Here is a 23,439-nt window from a genome sequence, read left to right as displayed (position 1 = left end):
AACAGAAGAGAAGAAAAAGACCCACAAAAACAAACCCAAATCAATTAAGAAAATGTTAATAGGAACATACATATCGATAATCACCTTGAATGTAACTGGATTAAATGCTCCAACCAAAAGACACGGACAGGCTGAATGGATACAAAAACAAGACCCTTATATATGCTGTCTACAAGAGACCAGCTTCAGACCTAGGGACATATACAGACTGAAAGTGAGGGGATGGAAAAAGATATTCCATGAAAATGGAAATCACAAGAAAGCTGGAGTAGCAATACTCATATCAGGTGAAATAAACTTTACAATAAAGACTGTTACAAGAGATAAGGAAGAACACTACATAATGATCAAGGGATCAATCCAAGAAGAAAACATAACAATTATAAATATATATGCACCCAACATAGGAACACCTCAATACAAAAGGCAAATGTTAACAGCCATAAAAGGAGAAATCAACAGTAACACAATAATAGTGGGGGATTTTAACACCCCATTTACACCAATAGACAGATCACCCAGACAGAAAATAAATAAGGAAACACAAAATTACACAATAGACCAGATAGACTTAAATGATATTTTTAGGACAGTCCATCTGAAAACAGTAGATTACACTTTCTTCTTAAGTGCACACAGAACATTCTCCAGAATAGATCACATCTTCGGTCACAAATTGAGTCTTGGTAAAGTTAAGAAAATTGAAATTGTATCAAGCATCTTTTCCAACCACAACGCTATGAGATTAGAAATCAATTACAGGAAAAACCCTGTAAAAAACACAAATACATGGAAGCTAAACAGTCTGCTGCTACATAACCAAGAGATCACTGAGGAAATCAAAGAAGAATATATAAAAATTACCTAGAAACAGATGACAACGAAAACACAATGATCCAAAACCTATGGGACACAGCAAAAGCAGTTCTAAGAGGGAAGTTCATAGCAATTCAAGCTCACCTCAAGAAACAACAAAAATCTCAAGTAAACAATCTAACCTTACACCTAAACCAACTAGAAAAAGAAGAACAAAGAAAACCCAAAGTTAGTAGAAGGAAAGAAGTCATAAAGATCAGAACAGAAATAAATGAAATAAAAATGAAGAAAACAATAGCAAAGATCAATAAAACTAAATGTTGGTTCTCTGAGAAGATAAACAAAATTGGTAAACCTTTAGCCAGACTCATCAAGAAAAAACGGGAGAGGACTCAAATCAATAAAATTAGAAATGAAAAAGGAGAGATTACAACTGACACCGCAGAAATACAAAAGATGATAAGAGACTACTACAAGGAACTATATGCCAATAAAACGGACAACCTATGAGAAATGGACAAGTTCTCGGAAATGTACAACTTTCCAAGATTGAACCAGGAAGAATTAGAGAATATAAACAGACCAATCACAGGTAATGGAATTGAAACTGTAATTAAAAATCTTCCAACAAACAAAAGTCCAGGACCAGATGGCTTCACAGGTGAATTCTATCAAACATTTAGAGAAGAGTTAACACCATCCTTCTCAAACTCTTCCAAAAAATTGAGGAGGGAGGAGCACTCCCAAACTCGTTCTATGAGGCCACCATCACCCTGATACCAAAACCAGACAAAGATATCACAAAAAAAGAAAATTATGGACCAATATCACTGATGAACATAGACACAAAAATCCTCAACAGAATGCTAGCAAACAGAATCCAACAACACATTAAAAGGATCATACACCATGATCAAGTGGGATTTATCCCAGAAATCCAAGGATTCTTCAATATATGCAAAACAATCAATGTGATACACCATATTAACAAATTGAAGGATGAAAACATATGATAATTTCAATAGATGCAGAAAAAGCTTTTGACAAAATTCAACACCCATTTATGATAAAAACTCTCCAGAAAGTGGGCATAGATGGAGCCTACCTCAACATAATAAAAGCCATATACAACACATCCACAGCAAACCTCATTCTCAATGGTGAAAACTGAAAGCATTTCCTCTAAGATCAGGGACACTCTCGCCACTATTATTCGACATAGTATTGGAAGTCCTAGCCACAGCAGGCAGAGAAGAAAAAGAAGTAAAAGGAATCCAAATTGGAAAGGAAGAAGTAAAACTGTCCCTCTTTGTAGATGGCATGAAAATCCTAAAGAGGCCACCAGAAAACTACATGAGTAATCCCACTACTGGGCATACACCCTGAGCAAACCATAATTCAAAAAGAGTCATGTACCACAATGTTCATTGCAGCACTATTTACAATAGCCAGGACATGGAAGCAACCTAAATGTCCATCAAGAGATGAATGGGTAAAGAAGATGTGGCATATATATACAATGGAACATTACTCAGCCATAACAAGTAACAAAATTGAGTTATTTGTAATGAGGTGGATGGACCTAGAATCTTGTCATAGAGTGAAGTAAGTCAGCAAGAGAAAAACAAATACCTATGCTAATGCATATATATGGACTTTTAAAAAGCAGTACTAATGAACCTAGTGGTAGGGCAGGAATAAAGACGCAGACATAGATAACGGACTTTAGGGCACAGGGTGGGAAGGGGAAGCTGGGATGAAGTGAGAGAATAGCATTGACATATATACACTACCAAGTGTGAAATGGATAGCTAGTGGGAAGTTGCTGCATAGCACAAGGAGGTCAATTTGATGCTTTGTGACGACCTAGGGGGATGGGATAGGGAGGGTGGATGGGAGGCTCAAGAGGGAGGGGATATGGGGATATATGTATACATATAGCTGATTCACTTTGTTGTACAGCAGAAACTAACACAACATTGTAAAGCATTTATACTCCAATAAAGATGTGAAAAACAAAAACAAATTGTGGTACATCCATACAATGGAACAGTATTCAGTGATAATAAGTAATCAACTAATAAGCTACAAAACTCATGGAGGAAACTTAAGTGCATATTGCTAAGTGAAAAAAGCCAGTCTGTAAATCATACATCTTGTATGATCCCAAACGTATGGCATTTTTGGGGGAAAAAAACCCCAAAACTATAGAGACAATAAAAAGATCCAGGGTTATCAGGGTTTTCAATTGGAGGAAGGAGAGGGATGATTAGGTGAAGTGCAGGAGATCATTAGGATGAAACTATTCTGTATGATACGGTAATGGTAGATATATGACATCATGCATGTGTTAAAACCCATAGAACAGTACAATGCAAGAGTAAACCTTAATGTAAATGACAGGTTTTAGTTAATGACAATGTATTGATACTGTTTCATTAATTGAAACTAATGCAAGAAGGTAATTTAATAATAGGGGAACCTGTGTGTGAGTGTGGGAGGGAGGCTGGAAATAGGGGTAGGGTGAATATATGGAACTCTGTACTATCTGATCAACTTTTCTATCAGTCTAAAACTGTACTGAAATGTAGGCTATTATTTATTACAATGAAAATAAATAATACTTTAAAAACAAAAATGGGGCTTCCCTGGTGGCGCAGTGGTTGAGAGTCTGCCTGCCAATGCAGGGGACACGGGTTCGAGCCCTGGTCTGGGAAGATCCCACATGCAGCGGAGCAACTAGGCCCGTGAGCCACAATTTGCTGAGCCTGCGCGTCTGGAGCCTGTGCTCCGCAACAAGAGAGGCCGTGATAGTGAGAGGCCCGTGCACCGCAATGAAGAGTGGCCCCCGCTTGCCGCAACTAGAGAAAGCCCTCGCGCAGAAGTGAAGACCCAACACAGCCATAAATAAATAAATAAATAAATAAACCCAAAAGTTAAAAAAAAAAAAAACTAGCACAACATATACTTCTTTAAAAAAAAAACTAAACAAAACAAAAATGAAGCTATCAATGCCTAATTTATATAGCTACTCAAATGATTGAACAAAAGTGTATACTATATATATCCTCTACTATAATAATTAATATTCATAGCCATACCATTGAATGAATCCATCTTATGAAGAACTTACTTTCTACTTTCTGGATTCAGCTTATAATCAGTATATTCATTCTCTGCCTAGTTGGGCTTCTCCCCAAGGACATAATCTCAAGCATCTCAAGCATAGAGTGTAACACAATCAAGCCCAAATGTCTCCTCTCATCTGCTTGAGATCTGCTATGAGAAAAAAAGATAAGATTCCTAGTCAAGATTGAGAATGAGGTGTTAGAATCAATACAGAAAGGGGTTGGCATATGCTGATAACAGAGGAGGGGTGTGATGGTATCAAATAGACAATGTGATAATGACCTAAGAAACTGGATTCATCCTCATCTACTTGGGGCCAAAAATGTACTTTGATCAGCACATCTCAGAAGGTGAAGGAAAATTCAGATACCACGTTTGTATCCAGTTGCTTTAGTCTCTCTCCCAGAGATCAAATCACCAAGCTTGCTTTTTATAAAACAGGCTGTGTGTTGTACTGATTCTTATCAAGAAAGGCTAAGCATTGAGGGACTGGGATACCCATACAAAAACACCCATCCACCAATTCTCCTAAGAGAAGTCATTAAAAGCAAATTGTGTGAGTTTTCTATGAATAACAAATTACCACAAATTTAGCAGTTTAAAACTGCACCCATTTAACAACACTACAGTTTTATATGTCAGAATCTAGTGAGCTCAGCTCATTTTTCTGCTTCAAGTCTTACACAGCCAAGATCAAGATGTCTGCAGGGCTCTGTTTCTTTCTGGAGGCTCTAGGGGCCAATCTACTTCCACAATCAATTAAGTTGCTGGGGGAATTCAGCTCTATGCAGTTGTATGTCTGAGGTCCCTGTTTCCTTGCTGGCTGTCATTTAGGGGTGGTTCTTATCTTCTGGAAGCTGCCTGCCTTCCTTGGCTTCTTGTCCCTTTGTCTTTAAAGCCAGCAGTGGTGGGTCAAGTCCCTGTCATGTTTCAAATCTGTAGACCTTCTTCTACCATTTCGTCTCTCTCTCACTGATTCTTCGTCCTCCCTCCGCCATTTCTAAAAATCCCAATTCATTACATTGAGCCAACTGGATAATGGAGTATAACCTCCCTATTTTAAGGTTAGCTGATTAGCAACCTGGAAATTCTTTTTGACATGTAATAAAATATATTCATAGGCTTACCATCAGGGGGCAAAATATCATGGGGCCCAAAATCCTGCCAAGCACACCAATCTCACTTGATATTTAAAACATAAGACTGGAACTTATGTACACACTGCTTATACTCTAATACATACAAATAAATAGAAACCTATAGAGAGACAGCACCAGAGTATAAACTCAGTAGCCTATAAACAAAGAATATAAAAATTGTCCACTAGAATCAAGTGAAGCTAAGAAAGTTAATAAGGAGAAATATCCTGGATGATTTGCTATGAAATCTTAGACATAGCATACTAATTTTTTTTTAATTAATTAATTAATTTATTTATTTATTTTTGGCTGCATTGGGTCTTCATTGCCCTGTGCAGGCTTTCTCTAGTTGCAGCAAGCGGGGGCTACTCTTCGTTGTGGTGCCCAGGTTTCTCATTGCAGTGGCTTCTCTTGTTACAGAGCTCGGGCTCTAGGTGCATGGGCTTCAGTAGTTGTGGCATGTGGGCTCAGTAGTTGTGGCTCGCAAGTTCTAGAGCACAGGCTCAGTAGTTGTGGTGCACGGGCTTAGATGCTCCATGGCGTGTGGGATCTTCCTGGACCAGGGCTCAAACCCGTGTCCCCTGCGTTGGCAGGCGGATTCTCAACCACTGTGCCACCAGGGAAGTCCTAGCATACTAATTTTTGATACTTGTTTTTCTCATTTCTGATGAGAGCTTGAGATTCTAAGGTTCTTTTCCTCCTTTATCATCCTGTGATTATGTTATCTCAACAACAGCCCTTTTATTTTATGTCTCCTTTTAGAGCATGGAGTTAACATGTTTCAGGACTATTAACCAGGTACTTTCCTGTGCAGTGATTATGCTGGGGCTATGAGGAAAATGAAGTCAGCCTTACACAATCTCAGGCTGGAAAAAAAAAAAAGTAATGAGACACATAATTCAATGACCAGAATACAATAAAATACATTGGACTGAAGTGTCAGAAGGGGGCGATCCTGAGACAGTTATGCAAATAGCTATCTAAATCCACCAAAATTCAACGAAGTCATGAGGGAGAAGCATCATGGCAAGAACAGTCATGAATAGAGAGAATAAAACCTTATTTCATCAGAGGAAGTTTCTGAACCTCTCTGGAAAGATCTGACTTTCTATACCTTCTTTGGAAATTTACCACATTCTTGCAGATTGATGGGCCCATTTTGTTGATTGAACCATTGCTCACTGGTTTGCTTACCCAACTTATGTGGCTTAAACACTATAGCAGTGGCTGTAAATCAATTCTGTAATTAGATGGGCCCTGTAGCTACGGGACATTCGAGACAATGACATGTGTGTAATGAGTATCCTCTTTATATTTGGTTAAAAACATTAAGATCGACGTGGCTAGTAATGTTGCAAATTATGAACTAAACACCCCCAAATTAAGACCAACAAAGATTCTGTGATATTCATACAGGAAATCAACCTTTAAAACTTTTCTCCCTTATGAAAGAAAAACATTCTCATGCTATGTTCCAAAACACCAGAAGAAGGCAGAAGATGCACATGGTTGAGAATTCTGAATTCTGTTATATAAAGTAGTCTTTAGATGGTATCTTACTTACACTTTGCAGAAGCTAAATTCAGTGTTTTAGTCTTCATTCAGAATTTTTCCTAACAAAATAATGAAAATATGTAGGTGGGTTTCAGTTTTACTGTGTAGTGATGATTCTGAATTCTGATGATTCTATATATTGAGGAATGCTATATATTGATATTTTAATTATAAAACAATATCAAACATTTGTTAAGTGCTTATATTAATGGTGAACATTCTACATGCTTTACAAGCATGATATGGTAAGCAGAATTCTAAGATAGTATCCAAGATTTTTCACCCCTTGGACCGCATGCATAATCACATAGATTGTAAATCTGATGGATTTTACTCTTGTGATTAGGTTATGTTACATGGCACAGTTGATCTTAAGATAGGGAAATTTTCTGGGTAAACTGACCAAATCCTATGAGCCCTTTAAAGGCAGCAGGTTTTCAAAAAGTACTTAGTAATTAAATAATTATATTGCTGCATTTATTTATACATACGAAAACTAGGGTGAAATAAGATCATACAACTAAATTGACCATTCTTAAAATCTGCAAAAAGCCTTTTTACTGATAAGGTATTATGCATTCCTTTAAATTTGTTTTACTTCTAGAAAGCTAAGACAATGTTAGACAACTTATAGAGCTTAATTTTGATAGACATAAATAGAGAAAATGCAAGCTCCACAGAATAAAGACTTATACAAAAACTTTATATAGAAAAAGGAGAGAAGGGCAACAGGGAACCTGTTTTTAAATGAAATAATTTCTTTTTGAATGTTTTTACTTATCAATGAGAATCACTTCTTTTCAACCATTAACCTTTAGCAAAAATATTGTACAATGTCTTTAAAAGGACTTTTAGCTTAAAAAAATGACTGAATTGGTTTCTAAGTTTCATAATAGCCCTCATCAAAGACTTATTAAAATATTGTGGACTACACAATGCATATCATTGTTGTTTAGCATTCGTTCCACATAAGAGATCTAGTAAATAACATATCACAGTCAGAATTTCTGACAATTAGACTGAGCAATCCTTGCAATGCTCAGGCAGTGAAAAGATAGCACGTGGAAGAAAAAAAAAGTATACCTAGCCTTTCAGAATATGAAGTTCTCTTTGCCTGACAAATCCATTAAATGACCCTCCTGACTGTTCTGCCACTGTGAATAAGTAGAACAAGACTCTCTCTCTCTCCCCGTGTGTGTGTGTATATATATATATATATATATATATATATATATATATATATATACACACACACATATATACATATATATACAGATACATATTTAATAATATATATACATGTATATAAAAAAAGGCAGTAAGTTTTCTCTGGCTGGTAACTAAAGAAAGTCAAAGATTTGGAGCATGAAAAGTATTGGATGTGCCATTTCTGGTTTAAAGATGGAGGAGGTCATGCATCAAGACATAAGATGGACTCTAGGAGCTGAGGGCGGCCCACAGCTGATAGCCAGCAAGGAAAGAGAGACTGCAGTTCTACAGGAACCACAAGGAACTGAATTCTGCCAACAGCAAGAATGAGGTTGGAAGGAGAATTTTCCCCGGAGCCTCTAGACAATAACTTAGTTTGGCCTATACTTTGATTTTAGCCTTATGTATGCAGAGCAGAGAACCATGAGGTATGCCATACCTCTGACCTACAAAGACTGTGAGGTAATAACTAAGTGTTGTTTGCAGATGTTAAATTTTTAGTAATTTGTTATGCAGCAACAGAAAACTAATATCAATGAAGCCATTTAATTCTCACAACAACCATATGGAATAACAACTATTATCCTTATTTCTATTTTTCCAGCTTTCTTGAGGTATAACTGACAAAAATTGAATATACTAAGAGTATACAATATGATGATTTGATATATGTGTATGTTGTGAAATGATTAGTACAATCGAGCTAATTAACATGTCCATCACTTCACATAGTTACCATTTTTTTCTGTGTGTGATGAGAACACTTAATATCTACTCTCTTAGTTAAACGTCAAGCATATAATACAATATTATTAACTATAGCTACTATGCTATACATTAGGTCCCCAGAACTTATCTTGTAAGTGACCATTTGTACCCTTTGACCAACATCTCCCCATCACGTGATCCTGCCTTCATCACTTACTGAATCAGTTTACGGAAGTCATTTAAACTCACTAGCTAGTAATATTCCAGCCATAAATTATACTGAGAAATCTACCTTCCAGACTTATTTTGTTAGTTATAAGCCATCTTATATAATGGCATATTTAACAAACATCAATAATATTTTTGAAGAATGCTTAATAAAATGATAAGACCCATGATAAAATGTTAAATGAAAATGGTATTTACAAATATATATACATGTAATTACAAATGTATTAGAAGTACATATATACACATATATATATACACACACACACACACATATATATACACACATACACATATATATATATACATATGATTAGCCCACTTATGTATACATATTTTAAAAGATTATAAGCATGCCCACGGAAGTATTTGGGAAAAATTTAAAGAAATATATTAAAATGTTAACCTCCTAGGGTTTTAGGATGACACATGATTTTTAAAACCTCTGTGATATTTAACTGAAATTTATAAACATAGTATAATTTGTTAACTCAACAAAAATTTATTGAATTTATACTATATTTTTTGTTTACATGACCATTATTAGCAAAAGATATTTGTATTCTCCAGAAAGTTCATTCTACTCCATCGATATTCCCAGGACTCCCACCCTATTTTTTACCCCATGTGATACTGAGTAGCAAAGGTTTTCTTGTTTATCTCCTTTACTACAATGTGATATCCTTTCTGTCAGGGACTATATCTTGTCCTATTGTATTTTTAGCAGGTGGCACATTGTCTGGCACATAATAGGATCACAGTAAACTCTGAGTTAAGTCTCTTTTTGTCATTTAAATAACAACAAATGAATCCTGAGAAATGAAGTCAAATAGTGTCTCAGGACCTGTTGAATTTTTGGTCATGTTATAAGAATAAGAGTCTTTCCACTGGATTAGTTTCTTGCCATTTCCTAGACCTTAATGCCACATTAAGAAGGCTGGCCAGACTCTGATAAGACTCTCTTCCAGCCTTCAAGTAAATACCCACCCCTAAATCAAGCACAAGCATGCAGACTGTATCTGTAAACACTTTGGTTCATCTAAAAGTAAGCGTGATTATCTAATTAAAATGAAAAAGAGAAAATTAGAATGTGCTCACTTCTAATGAGTAAGAGGGAAAAAAAACACCCATAATATTATGGAACAGGTGTTGCGAGAGAAGGAGGAGAGATAGGGAGGGGGGAGATGTGTTTACTTAATGAGAACCTCAGGCCTAGAAAGTACCACACAGAAAGCAGAGTTGAAAGCATCTCATAGCCATACTGATATTGCCTCCAGAAGTCTTGGATTCTTGGTGAAGAAAGACTGTAGGGGCTGCTGATGAGGAATTCTGCTGTGAAGAGTATATTGATATACATTTTGTAAAACTCTTCCTGGGAAAATTTCAGATGCCACAAATAGTCACAGAAATATCATAATTTTTTTAAGTTGTTTTTTCTTCTTCCATAAAATTTTGATCAGTGGTCCCATTATACCACACAAAGACAAGCAGAGGGATAATTTCTAACCACAACAGATTTGAGTAGCCTCAGGGTTTTGCTTGTTGGTTACTGTTATGGGCTGAATTATATTGCCCCAAATTCTTATGCTGAAGTTTTAACCCCCCAATGTGACTCTATTTGGAAGTAGGGTCTTTAAGGAAGTAATTAAGGTTAAATGAGGTCATAAGGGTGGGGCCCTATCCAGTAGAATTTATGACTTAAAAGAAGAAGAAGAGATACCAGAGATCACTCTCTCCCCACAAGCACACAGAGGAAAGACCATGTGAAGACAGAGAAAGAAGGCAGCTCTTTGCAAGTCAAGAAGAGAGGTCTCATCAGAAATCAACTCTTGGACTTCATATCTCCAAAACTGCAAAAAATAATTATTGTTGCTTTAAACTCATTGGTCTGTAGTATTCTTTAATGGCAGTTTGAACTAATATATAGATCTTTATGGTAGCAAAAACTCAGGTCAGTGAACAAACTGCTTGACCAGCTGTATCTTCTCAGACAAAATGATTCAATGTGACTGGCCTCCTCTTCCTGCTTCATTTCCTGAACTGGCATCAGATAGACACTGCCAGCACCCCCTTATTTGCTCAGCTCAACACTGGGGCCACAAAGTAACTGGAGAGTTGAGTAAAGCCTGAGGGACAGAAAGAAAGAGCCATTTTCTATCTCCATGATTGGTATTTGAATCCTAATCTGTCCATGGAAAGGAAAGAGCTATCTCTTCAGGTAGTTGGATCTCCAAGAAAGACATAGTTGCCATCTGAAACTTCTGAATCATGACTATAGTCTCAAATGCTGAACATCTAAAAGAGAGACCAAAACAATATGTCAGGCCTGTGAACACTCTATGTTTGTAGCTGAAATTAGGCAATCTGCCCTAGCAGAGTCTCCTAGTCAACTGGAAGAGAAAATATGGAAGCCACAAGAACATTTTTTTTTTAATAAAAAAATGCAAGTCAAATAGGCTGCCCAGACTTCGTACCCCTGGACCCCTCTTTAGTTGCCAAGACAGAATTCCAAGATAGGTTAGGAGAATGCAACCCTCCAAGTGGCAGATTCCAGGCCCCTTTTACTGCCAGCAGCATGAGAGAAGACAGACCAAGAGTTTGATCCTCCAAAAAGAGATATCAAAAAGAAGAATCAAGTAGAACGTTCTTCATGGTCACACAAGATTTTTTTTACCTTTTCCCACCTCACATTGTATATGAAAAGCTTAATGTTTTAGCATTGTGACAAAATTTTAGCACATCTTCTTGTCTTTGATGTGAATGATTAGGGCTTTAATATAGATTATACTTAAGCATCATGCACTTGTAGAATAGCAATGTTATGAAATGGCTCAGTTCCCCCCACGTGCCACACACATTGTGCTGAATAGTTTATACGTATTATCTTATACAAGCTTTAGCAGAAGTCTAAGGTACTGTAGCTCTCTGCTATTTTTGCATCCTAATATCCATTGATTCTAACCCTGTTTAGGAAACCGTAATTTCCTCCTTAGGAGCCACATTTTCCCACTTTGTTAATTAAATTCCTGTGGATTGACACTAGAGGTGAAGCATGTGACAAATTTGAGCCTATCGGCAGTTCGTAAACAATATGAATGACAATGTCATTTAAGCTGGAACTTCTCAGAAAGAAACATTCTTTTTTTTTTTTTTTTTTTTAAAGATTGATTGATTGATTGATTGATTACTATGTTGGGTCTTCGTTTCTGTGCTAGAACTTTCTGTAGTTGCGGCAAGCGGGGGCCACTCCTCATCGCGGTGCGCGGTCCTCTCACTATTGTGGCCTCTCTTGTTGCGGAGCACAGGCTCCAGACGCGCAGGCTCAGTAGTTGTGGCTCACGGGCCTAGTTGCTCCGCGGCATGTGGGATCCTCCCAGACCAGGGCGCGAACCTGTGTCCCCTGCATTAGCAGGCAGATTCTCAACCACTGCGCCACCAGGGAAGCCCAGAAACATTCTTATTGTCTCTTGTGTCTGAGCTTGGATGTGTCCTTGGGAGTTGCTGGTTTGGGTATCTTAAGAAAATAAATTGCTTAGGATAGAGGGAAAAAACAGTAAAGTGAAACTATAAAAAATAGAGATAGAAATTGGATCCAAGTGATATTGTTTGAATCCTGGATCAAGCCTCATCTGAAATCAATGATCATCTTTGATCTGTTCAGTTATATAAAAAATATATTTTCAGCTTAACCCAGGTTAGGCCAGGTTTTCTGGCATTTGTAACAGAAACCTCACTATTGCATTTCATTTTACACATAAGTCCCTGAGTCTTAGGGAAATTAAGTAATTTAACCCAAAGCAATACTGTTACTGAATAACAGAGATGCTAAGCCCTATACTTAAACATTTGGAGAACTTGAGTACACAATTATCCATGTCTAAGATGAGGATAATTTACCATCAACTTTTTCAGGGAATTCATCAAAAGAAACACACCCTGAAAGATGTTGTTCTGACATCTCTTCTTGCTGTATTTCAATCAACAAGTACTTGCCAAAGTAGGACTCCATCCCAGGTCTGCCCAACTTTATAGCCTACACCAGCTGTATTGTTTCATACAGCAGAAGCAATAAAGGGTAACATTCTACCTGTCAGAAAGAGCCTGATTATTTCTCAGTGGACCCAGGATAAGAACAAATGACTCATGGGGGGAAAGGTTAGAAGTTTTCTATGGTTGATGTCTGTGGGCCTGAAATACATTCTAAGATAGAGTGTATGGGCTGCCTTCAGGAGCACATGACATAGATCCTCCTTTCTTTTTTTTTTTTCCTTCTTTTATTTATTTATTTTAAAAATTATATATAGTTGATGTGCAATATTATATAAGTTACAGGTAAACAATATAGTGATTCACAGTTTTAAAGGTTATATTCCAATCATAGATATTAAAAAATGTTGGCTATATTCCCCATGTTCTATAATATATCCTTGTAGCTTATTTTATACCTAATAGTTTGTACCTCTTAATCCCCTAGCCATATATTGTCCATCTCTCCCCAACTGGTAGCTGCTACTTTGTTCTCTATATCTCTGCCTGCTTCTTTTTTATTATATTCACTAGTTTCCTGTATTTTTTAGATTCCACATATAAGTGATATAACACAGTATTTGTCTTTCTCTGGCTTATTTCACTTAACATAAGGCCCTCCAAGTCTATCCATATTGCTGCAAATGGCAAAATTTCATTCTTTCTTATGGCTGCGTAGTATTCCATTGTGTGTGTGTGTTTGTGTGTGTGTGTGTGCATGTATATATATCTCACATCTTCTTTACCCATTCATCCGCTGATGGACACTTAGGTTGTTCCCATACTTGGCAATTGTAAATAATACTGCTTTGAACATTGGGGTGCATATATCTTTTCAAATTAGTGTTTTTGTTTTTTTCCAATATATACCCAAAAATGGATTGCTGTGTCATTTCTTTTTTTTTTTTTAACATCTTTATTGGAGTATAATTGCTTTACAGTGTTGTGTTAGTTTCTTCTGTATAACAAAGTGAATCAGCTATATATATACATATATCCCCATATCCCCTCCCTCTTGCGTCTCCCTCCCACCCTCCCTATCTCACCCCTCTAGGTGGTCACAAAGCACCGAGCTGATCTCCCTGTGTTATGCAGCTGCTTCCCACTAGCTATCTATTTTACATTTGGTAGTGTATATAAGTCTATGCCACTCTCTCACTTGGTCCCAGCTTACACTTCCCCCTCCGCATGTCCTCAAGTCCATTCTCTACATCTGCATCTGTTTTTATTCCTGTCTTCCCCCTAGGTTCATCAGGACCACTTTTTTTTTTTTTTTTTTTTTTTAGATTCTATATATATGTTTCAGCATACAGTATTTATTTTTCTCTTTCTGACTTACTTCACTCTGTATGACAGACTCTAGGTCCATCCACCTCAAAACAAGTGACTCAATTTTGTTTCTTTTTATGGCTGAGTAATATTCCATTGTATATATGTGCCACATCTTCTTAATCCATTCATCTCTCAATGGACACTTAGGTTGCTTCCATGTCCTGGCTATTGTAAATAGTGTTGCAATGAACACTGTGGTACATGTCGGTTTTTGAATTATGGTTTTCTCAGAGTATATGCCCAGTAGTGGGATTGCTGGATCATATGATAGTTGTATTTTTAGTTTTTTAAGGAACCTCCATATTGTTCTCCATAGTGGCTGTACCAATTTACCTTCCCACCAGCAGTGCAAGAGGGTTCCCTTTTCTCCACACCCTCTCCAGCACTTACTGTTTGTAGATATTTTGATGATGGCCATTCTGACTGCTGTGAGGTGATACCTCATTGTAGTTTTGACTTGAATTTCTCTAATGATTAGTGATGTTGAGCGTCCTTTCATGTGTTTGTTAGCAATCTGTATATCTTCTTTGGGTAAATGTCTATTTAAGTATTCTGCCCATTTTTGGATTGGGTTGTTTGTTTTTTTGATACTGCGCTGCATGAGTTGCTTGTAAATTTTGGAGCTTGATCCTGTGTCAGTTGCTTCATTTACAAATATTTTCTCCCATTCTGAGGGTTGTCTTTTCGTCTTGTTTATGGTTTCCTTTGCTATGCAAAAGCTGTTAAGTTTCATCAGGTCCCATTTGTTTATTTTTGTTTTTATTTCCATTTCACTAGGAGGTGGGTCAAAAAGAATCTTGCTGTGTCATAGAGTGTTCTGCCTATGTATTCCTCTAAGAGTTTTATACTGTCTGGACTTACATTTAGGTCTTTAATCCATTTTGAGTTTATTTTTGTATACAGTGTTAGGGAGCATTCTAATTTCATTCTTTTACATGTAGCTGTCCAGTTTTCCCAGCAACACTTATTGAAGAGGCTGTCTTTTCTCCATTGTATATTCTTGCCTCCTTTATCAAAGAAAAGGTGACCATATATGTGTGGGTTTTTCTCTGGGCTTTCTATCCTGTTCCATTGATCTATATTACTGTTTTTGTGCCAGTACCATAGTGTCTTGATTACTGTAGCTTTGTAGTATAGTTTTAAGTCTGGGAGCCTTATTCCTCTGGCTCCGTTTTTCTTTCTCAAGATTGCTTTGTCTATTCAGGGTCTTTTGTGTTTCCATACAACTTGTGAAATTTGTTGTTCTAGTTCTGTGAAAAATGCCATTGGTACTTTGATAGGGATTGCATTGAATATGTAGTTTGTTTTGGGTAGTATAGTCATTTTCACAATGTTGATTCTTCCAATCCAAGAACATGGTATATATCTCCATTTGTTTGTACCGTCTGTAATTTCTTTCATCAGTGTCTTATAATTTTCTGCATACAGATCTTTTGTCTCCTTATGTAGATTTATTCCTAGGTATTTTATTCTTTTTGTTGCAACGGTAAATGGGAGTGTTTCCTTACTTTATCTTTCAGATTTTTCATCATTAGCATATAGGAATGCTAGAGATTTCTGTGCATTAATTTTGTATCCTGTTATTTTACCAAATTCATTGATTAGCTTTACTAGTTTTCTGGTAGCGTCTTTAGGATTCTCTATGTATAGTATCATGTCATCTGCAAAGAGTGACAGCTTTGCTTCTTCTTTTCTGATTTGGATTCTTTTTATTTCTTTTTCTTCTCTGCTGTAGCTAAAACTTCCAAAACTATGGTTTATAACAGCGGTGAGAGTGGGCAACCTTGTCTTGTTCCTGATCTTAGAGGAAATGGTTTCAGTTGTTCACCATTGAGAACGATGTTGGCTGTGGGTTTGTCATATATGGCCTTTATTATGTTGAGGTAGGTTCCCTCTATGCTTACTTTCTGGAGAGTTTTTATCATAAATGGGTGCTGAATTTTGTCAAAAGCTTTTTCTGCATCTATTGAGATGATCATATGGTTTTTATCCTTCAATTTGTTAATATGGTGTATCATTTTGATTGATTTGCATATATTGAGGAATCCTTGCATTCCTGGGATAAACTCCACTTGTTCATGGTGTATGATCCTTTTAATGTGTTGTTGGATTCTGTTTGCTAGTATTTTGTTGAAGATTTTTGCATTTATGTTCATCAGTGATATTGGTCTGTAGTTTTCTATTTTTGTGACATCTTTGTCTGGTTTTGGTATCAGGGTGATGGTGGCCTCATAGAATGAGTTTGGGAGTGTTCCTCCCTCTGCTGTATTTTGGAAGAGTTTGAGAAGCATAGGTGTTAGCTCTTCTCTAAATGTTTGATAGCATTTACCTATGAATCCATCTGGTCCTGGGTTTTTGTTTGTTGGAAGATATTTAATCACAGTTTCAATTTCAGTGCTTGTGATTGGTCTGTTTATATTTTCTATTTCTTCCTGGTTCCATCTCGGAAGGTTGTGCTTTTCTAAGAATTTGTCCATTTCTTCCAGGTTTTCCAGGTTATTGGCATATAGTTGCTTGCAGTAATCTCTCATGATCCTTTGTATTTCTGCAGTGTCAGTTGTTACTTCTCCTTTTTCATTTCTAATTCTGTTGATTTAAGTCTTCTCCCTTTTTTTCTTGATGAGTCTGCCTAATGGTTTATCCCAGCTTTTAGTTTTATTGATATTTGCTATTGTGTCCTTCATTTCTTTTTCATGTATTTCTGCTCTGATCTTTATGATTTCTTTCCCTCTGCTAACTTTCAGGGTTTTTTTTTGTTCTTCTTTCTCTAATTGCTTTAGGTGTAAGGTTAGGTTGTTTATTTGAAATTTTTCTTGTTTCTTGAGGTAGGATTGTATTGGTATAAACGTCCCTCCTAGAACTGTTTTAGCTGCATCCCATAGGTTTTGGGTCATCTTGTTTTCATTGTCATTTGTTTCTAGGTATTTTTTGATTTCCTCAGTCATCTCTTGGTTATCTAGTAACGTATTGTTTAGCCTCAGTGTGTTCGTATTTTTTACAGATTTTTTCCTGTAATTGATATCTAGTCTCATAGCACTGTGGTTGGAAAAGATATTTGATACATTTTCAATTTTCTTAAATTTACCAAGGCTTGATTTGTGACCCAAGATATGATCTATCCTGGAGGATGTTCCATGAGCACTTGAGAAGAAAGTGTATTCTGTTGTTTTTGGATGGAATGTCTTATAAATATCAATTAAGTCCATGTTGTCTAATGTGTTATTTAAAGTTTGTGTTTCCTTATTTACTTTCATTTTGGTTGATCTGTCCATTGCTGAAAGTGGGTTTCACAATCACTACTATGATTGTGTTACTGTTGATTTCCCCTTTTACGGTTGTTAGCATTTGCCTTAGCTATTGAAGTGCTCCTATGTTGGGTGCATAAATATTTACAATTGTTATATTTTCTTTTTGGATTGATCCCTTGATCATTATGTAGTGTCCTTCTTTGTCTCTTGTAATAGTCTTTTTTTTAAAGTCTATTTTATCTGATATGAGAATTGCTACCCAGCTTTCTTTTGATTTCCATTTGCATGGAATATCTTTTTCCATCCCCTCACTTTCAGCCTGTATGTGTCCCTAAGTCTGAAGTGGGTCTCTTGTAGACAGCATATACACAGGTCTTGTTTTTGTATCCATTCAGCCAGTCAATGTCTTTTGGTTGGAGCATTTAATCCATTTACATTTAAGGTAATTATCAATATGTATGTTCCTATTACCATTTTCTTAATTGTTTTGGGTTTGTTATTGTAGGTCTTTTCCTTCTCTTGTGTTTCCTGCCTAGAGAAGTTCCTTTAGTATTTGTTGTAAAGCTGGTTTGGTGGTCCTGAATTCTCTTAGCTTTTGCTTGTCTGTAAAGGTTTTAATTTGTCCGTCGAATCTGAATGAGTTCCTTGCTGGGTAGAGTAATCTTGGTTGTAGATTTTTCCCTTTCATCGCTTTAAATATGTCCTGCCACTCCCTTCTGGCTTGCGGAGTTTCTGCTGAAAGATCAGCTATTAACCTTATGGGGATTCCCTTGTATGTTATTTGTTGCTTTTAATATTTTTTCTTTGTTTTTAATTTTTGATAGTTTGATTAGTATGTCTTGGTATGTTTCTCCTTGGATTTATCCTGTATGGGACTCTCTGTGCTTCCTGGACTTGATTGACTACTTCCTTTCCCATGTTAGAAGTTTTCAACTATAATCTCTTCAAATATTTTCTCAAACACTTTCTTTTTCTCTTCTTCTTCTGCAACCCCTATAATTCGAACGTTGGTGCATTTAATGTTGTCCCAGATGTCTCTGAGACTGTCCTTAATTCTTTTCATTCTTTTTTCTTTATTCTGCTCTGTGGCAGTTATTTCCACTATTTTATCTTCCAGGTCACTTATCTGTTCTTCTGCCTCAGTTATTCTGCTATTGATTCCTTCTAGAGAATTTTTAATTTCATTTATTGTGTTGTTCATCATTGTTTGTTTGCTCTTTAGTTCTTCTAGGTCCTTGTTAAAGGTTTCTTGTATTTTCTCCATTCTATTTCCAAGATTTTGGATCATCTTTACTATCATTACTCTGAATTCTTTTTCAGGTAGACTGCCTATGTCCTCTTCATTTGTTTGGTCTGGTGGATTTTTACCTTACTCCTTCATCTGCTGCATATTTCTCTGTCTTGTCATTTTGTTTAACTTACTGTGTTTGGGGTCTCCTTTTCACAGGCTGCAGGTTCATAGTTCCTGTTGTTTTTGGTGTGTTCCCCCAGTGGGTGAGTTTGGTTCAATGCCTTGTGTAGGCTTCCTGGTGGAGGGGACTGGTGCCTGTGTTCTGGTGGGTGGGGCTGGATCTTGTGTTTCTGGTGGGCAACGCCATGTCCGGTGATGTGTTTTGGGGTATCTGTGAACTTAGTATGATTTTAGGCAGTCTCTCTGCTAATTGGTGGGGTTATGTTCTTGTCTTTCTAGTTGATTGGCATGGGGCGTCCAGTACTGGTGCTTGCTGGCCATTAGGTGGAGCTGTGTCTTAGTGTTGAGACGGAGATCTCTGGGAGAACTTGCTGATTGATATTACGTGGGCCTGGGAGGTCTCTTGTTGTCCAACATCCTGAACTTGGCTCTCCCACTTCAGAGGCTCAGGCCTCACACCAGACCATAGCACCAAGGCCCTGTCAGCCACACGGCTACCCAAAGGCTATTTTTAGTTTTTTAAGGAACCTCCATACTGTTTTCCACAGTGGCTGCACCAATTTACATTCCCGCCAACATTGTACAAGGATTCCCTTTTTTCCACCTCCTCACTTACAATAGATTTTCCTTTCTTAAGCCTCTAGGAGGCATTAGAAGAGATTGTGCTATTGAAGGAAGCTGGGCCTTGGTTAGAGATGGCTAAAAGGACATGACCCATGATATTATTTGGGGTATATGCATGTATTCCTAAAGTATTTTTCCCCAAAATATTTTCCTTGCAGCACTACAATCAGAGGTTCCCTGTGACCATATCCTTGGTTGTAACCAACAGAAACTTGATTCTGGTAAAGGAAAAAGGACTGTATTGGAAGGATAAGGGTTAAGCTCCTAAGTTGACAGCATCTACCTTGGTTAATGGCAGGATCCAATGCAACTGGGAGCACCGTAGCAGTCAGGGTAAAGAGAAACTGCTACCTGCCACCTGCCACTAACTACCACTATCACCAATGCAATGGTTATCAGGTGCTGTCACCACTCTAGGGTGAATTCCAGATGTCCTCTGCTTTCTGTTATTGTTGGTTCCAGATTTAAAGTCTCTTGCAAGAGAATCCTGTTGGCCAAGCTTAGGTCACTTCCTCAAATTCTAGTTCCCTTGTTTCAAGGAAAACAAATATCGCAAATATCTAATCTTTTTGGCGTCTGTGGTATGAGTCAGAGCCCTGATTTACATAAAGACTCACCCTAAATCAGAATCTTCAAACATAAAAATAAGCAAATGAATAAGCAACAAATACCTTCTGCATTCTGCAAAATGTTTAAAACAAAACAAGACAAAACAAAAAACAATGGGGACAACTGATACTATAATTTACTCTGGAGATTCACAATTCTCTTTATGTATTAGAGTCTCTGAGATTCTTACAGCAAAGCAAATGAACAAAAAATCTGTTAAGTTTACAATTCAGCATTCCTCATGCTTATTTGACCATGGAGCCTTTTAATGATAGAATATGTTAACGCATTGAATATTTTTCTTCAGGTGGTAATTTGAGAACTGTTGTCTTAAGCTTTCTCCAGACCTTTTGTCTATGTCCTCCCCCAGCCTTCTATAAACATTCCCTGACATGGCAACCTAGAGGCAGAAAGTGAACAGCCTCATTTTCCCTTTCAACCAGGGTTATGTCTAATACTAGTGTCCTTTGGAATTCATTTCCAGAACTTAAATTCCTGGATCAGAGCTTACAAAATAAAAAAGACTAATGAAAACCAAGGAAATTCTGGTCTTAAGTTGAGATGTTAAAGGAATTCCAAGGAAAGGTGAAGGGACAAAAATACAGTTGCCAAATATCACAGTGAGTAAATGATATCCTTTAACAGGACTATGTATGAGAGACTCCAGCCTACAACCACATTTGTGTGCTTCTCAACTACACTAAGGATGTCTCAAGTCTAGGCCCAATTACACATTTTCCTTTTCCCCAGAACACCCTTCCTTCTGAGTTGTGTGGCTGATTTCTTTCTTTCAAATATCATCTTAAATAGCCCTTCTTCATGGAAGCCTTTCTTTGATGTCTCTTGAAACCTCTATCTCTACTGGCTAAGTTAGCAGTCCTTGTTATGTGCTCTCGTGACAACTTGTAAGTTCTTTCCCACTCAACAAATATCTCAAGTTATGTGATTGCTTATTTAGTTATGTCTCTACATGATGGATTATAAAAGAAAGAAAGCAATGGACACATTTTCTTCCTTTTTTAAGATAAATCTCTATGGATTTCATCCACTGCCTAATAAGGTAGATGATATCCATTTCCTATCATGTACAGGTAGGTGTATAGTTTCCTAAAACTGCTGTAATAAAGTACTACAAATGTGGTGACTTAAAACAATAGAAATTTATTCTTTCACCATTCTGGGGGTTAGAGTTTGAAATTAAAGTGTTGGCAGAGGGCTATGTTCCCTCCAAAGCCTCCAGGAGAAAAAACTTCTTTGCCTCTTCCAGCTTCTGGTAGCCCCAGATGTTCCTTGACTTGCAGCTTCAATACTTCAATCTCTGCCTCTGTAATCACATGACATTCTCCTTGTGTGTGTGTCTGTCTATGTCTCTGTCTTCCCTTCTTATACAGACACAAGTAATATTGGATTAAGGCTTACCCTAATGACCTCATCTTGACTTGATTACATGTACAAAGACTCTATTTCCAAAATGATGCCAAAAGCTCAGTCTCTCTGCGCATTGGTGCTGCATCGAATCTCAGAGACAGACGTCTGGGTGAAGTAGAAAAGGATAGCTTTATTGCTTTGCCAGGCAAAGGGATACACGGAGGGCTCCTGCCTCGAAAAACTTTGCGTCCCAATACAGGGGAGTTTCGTTTGGAATTTAATGGAAAAAGTTCAAGAGTGGGCTTGCTGACAAGATTAAGGTATGTGCAGGATTTCAGGTGGTCAGTCTCCTAATCTTGATGAGCTTCTCTTGTCCCTTTAATCTTGCCTCAGGTGGTTTCATGGCTGCTCCTCCCTTGATTAGCAACTGTTTGAATCTGCCCTTTGGAACTCAGGGAAAGTCATGGAGGCTGGAGTCTTGCCTACAAGAAATGGGGGACAAAAAGGCTTCCGTGCCCAGGAGCCCCAAAGGTCCCTGCTTGGTTTCAAAATGAGGTCACAGTCACAGGTACTAGGGATTAGGACTTCAACATATTCCATTTGTGGGGACATAATTCAACCAATAACAGTAGAGTTCATCTTCACTTGATGGATACACAGCCTCCTCCTAAGAATGTGGTTACAGCACAGAATAGGTGGGTGTTTTCTCGCTCTCTTTCTATAGATAGAGACAGACAGACAGACAGATGTGTGTACGTGTGTGTGTGGGCATGTAACAAATACGTCAACATTTGAGAAAGGAGCTTATGTGTTTTCCAATTGCTATGCTGTTCTCCAGGAGGGTTCAGATAAAGGGGGAATGGCTCACTGGAAAGAATACAAAGACAAATCAGCCGTAAATCCCCATTCTTAAGGAAAGATTAAGGTTTAATCAAATACAGGAATCTGCTTGGTAAAATGAATCCACAAAAAGAGAGAGGATCAGAAACAACCGTGCCATTGTTTCAGGAACAAGAACATGAATTCATATCTTTCTCCTTCTTTGTCTTTCCTCACCCTTTTCCACTTTTTAGTCTCCTTTTGTCTTTTTTCCCCAATTTCCCTAGAACCCCAACCAAAATTGAATATTTTTCTCTACCTACTTGTCTCTTCTTTGCAGGAAATCCCTGTCTCCTGTGTGGCTTAATCAATGGTTTTCAGTCTTGGCTGAGCATTAGAATCATCTGGAAGATTTTTTAAAAATAGAAATTCCATGGCCATACCCATGGAGCTTCTGTGATTCTATTGCAGGATTAGGGAGAGATCCACTCTTCCTAATGCTTCAAGATGGCAGTTCTCGCATTAACTCCTTCAAGTGTGAACTTCTAAAGTTGAATAATTTATTTAATATACATGTCCTAAGCATTTAGTGTTTTCCTTTCCTTTCGAGTTTGGGAAGGGAAACTTCCTTCTTATAAAAGTATAAGCCTTGTATTAAATGACCCAAGTAAGTTAAACCACCTCCAGCCTGTTATCTCCCAAGTCTCCAAATTTCTACATGTAACTCATCTAACAGATAGAAGAGCCCCTTGAGGATGGGGACTCTTTGTTTTATCTCTGGATCCCAATTATTGGCCACAGGCCTCGACACAGAGTATGCCCTTAATGCATTTAGTTAAAAGATGAATCATTACTATAGTTTGCATTTTCAGGAAATGGCAAATTTCCCCTCTTCTCAACATCTCAGATTGAGCTCAACCTTAAACCAATCTAAGGCAAAACTTTGGCCAAATTTCTGGCTACATTTCCCATGCCAACTTAAAAAAAGATTATTTTCCTTTGATCTCAGTTGCTGATGGAGAGACTATGAGGTAACAGAAAGTTCCTTTCTTCTGTAGGAAAAAAAAATGTGATACTAATGCCCAGGAGGGATCCAAGATTCTATTTTTACACCTTCTCTGAATATCAGTTTACTGCTCAACTTTGTTCTGAATTTCAGGGCTATAACAGAGAAGGTTCTGTCTTTCAAAACTTACTATTCTGTATGATCATTTAAAAA

The sequence above is a fragment of the Balaenoptera borealis genome (genome assembly GCF_965194805.1).
Source record: "Balaenoptera borealis genome assembly, chromosome: 11".
NCBI lineage: Eukaryota > Metazoa > Chordata > Mammalia > Artiodactyla > Balaenopteridae > Balaenoptera > Balaenoptera borealis.
This window is presented reverse-complemented; position numbering follows the sequence as displayed.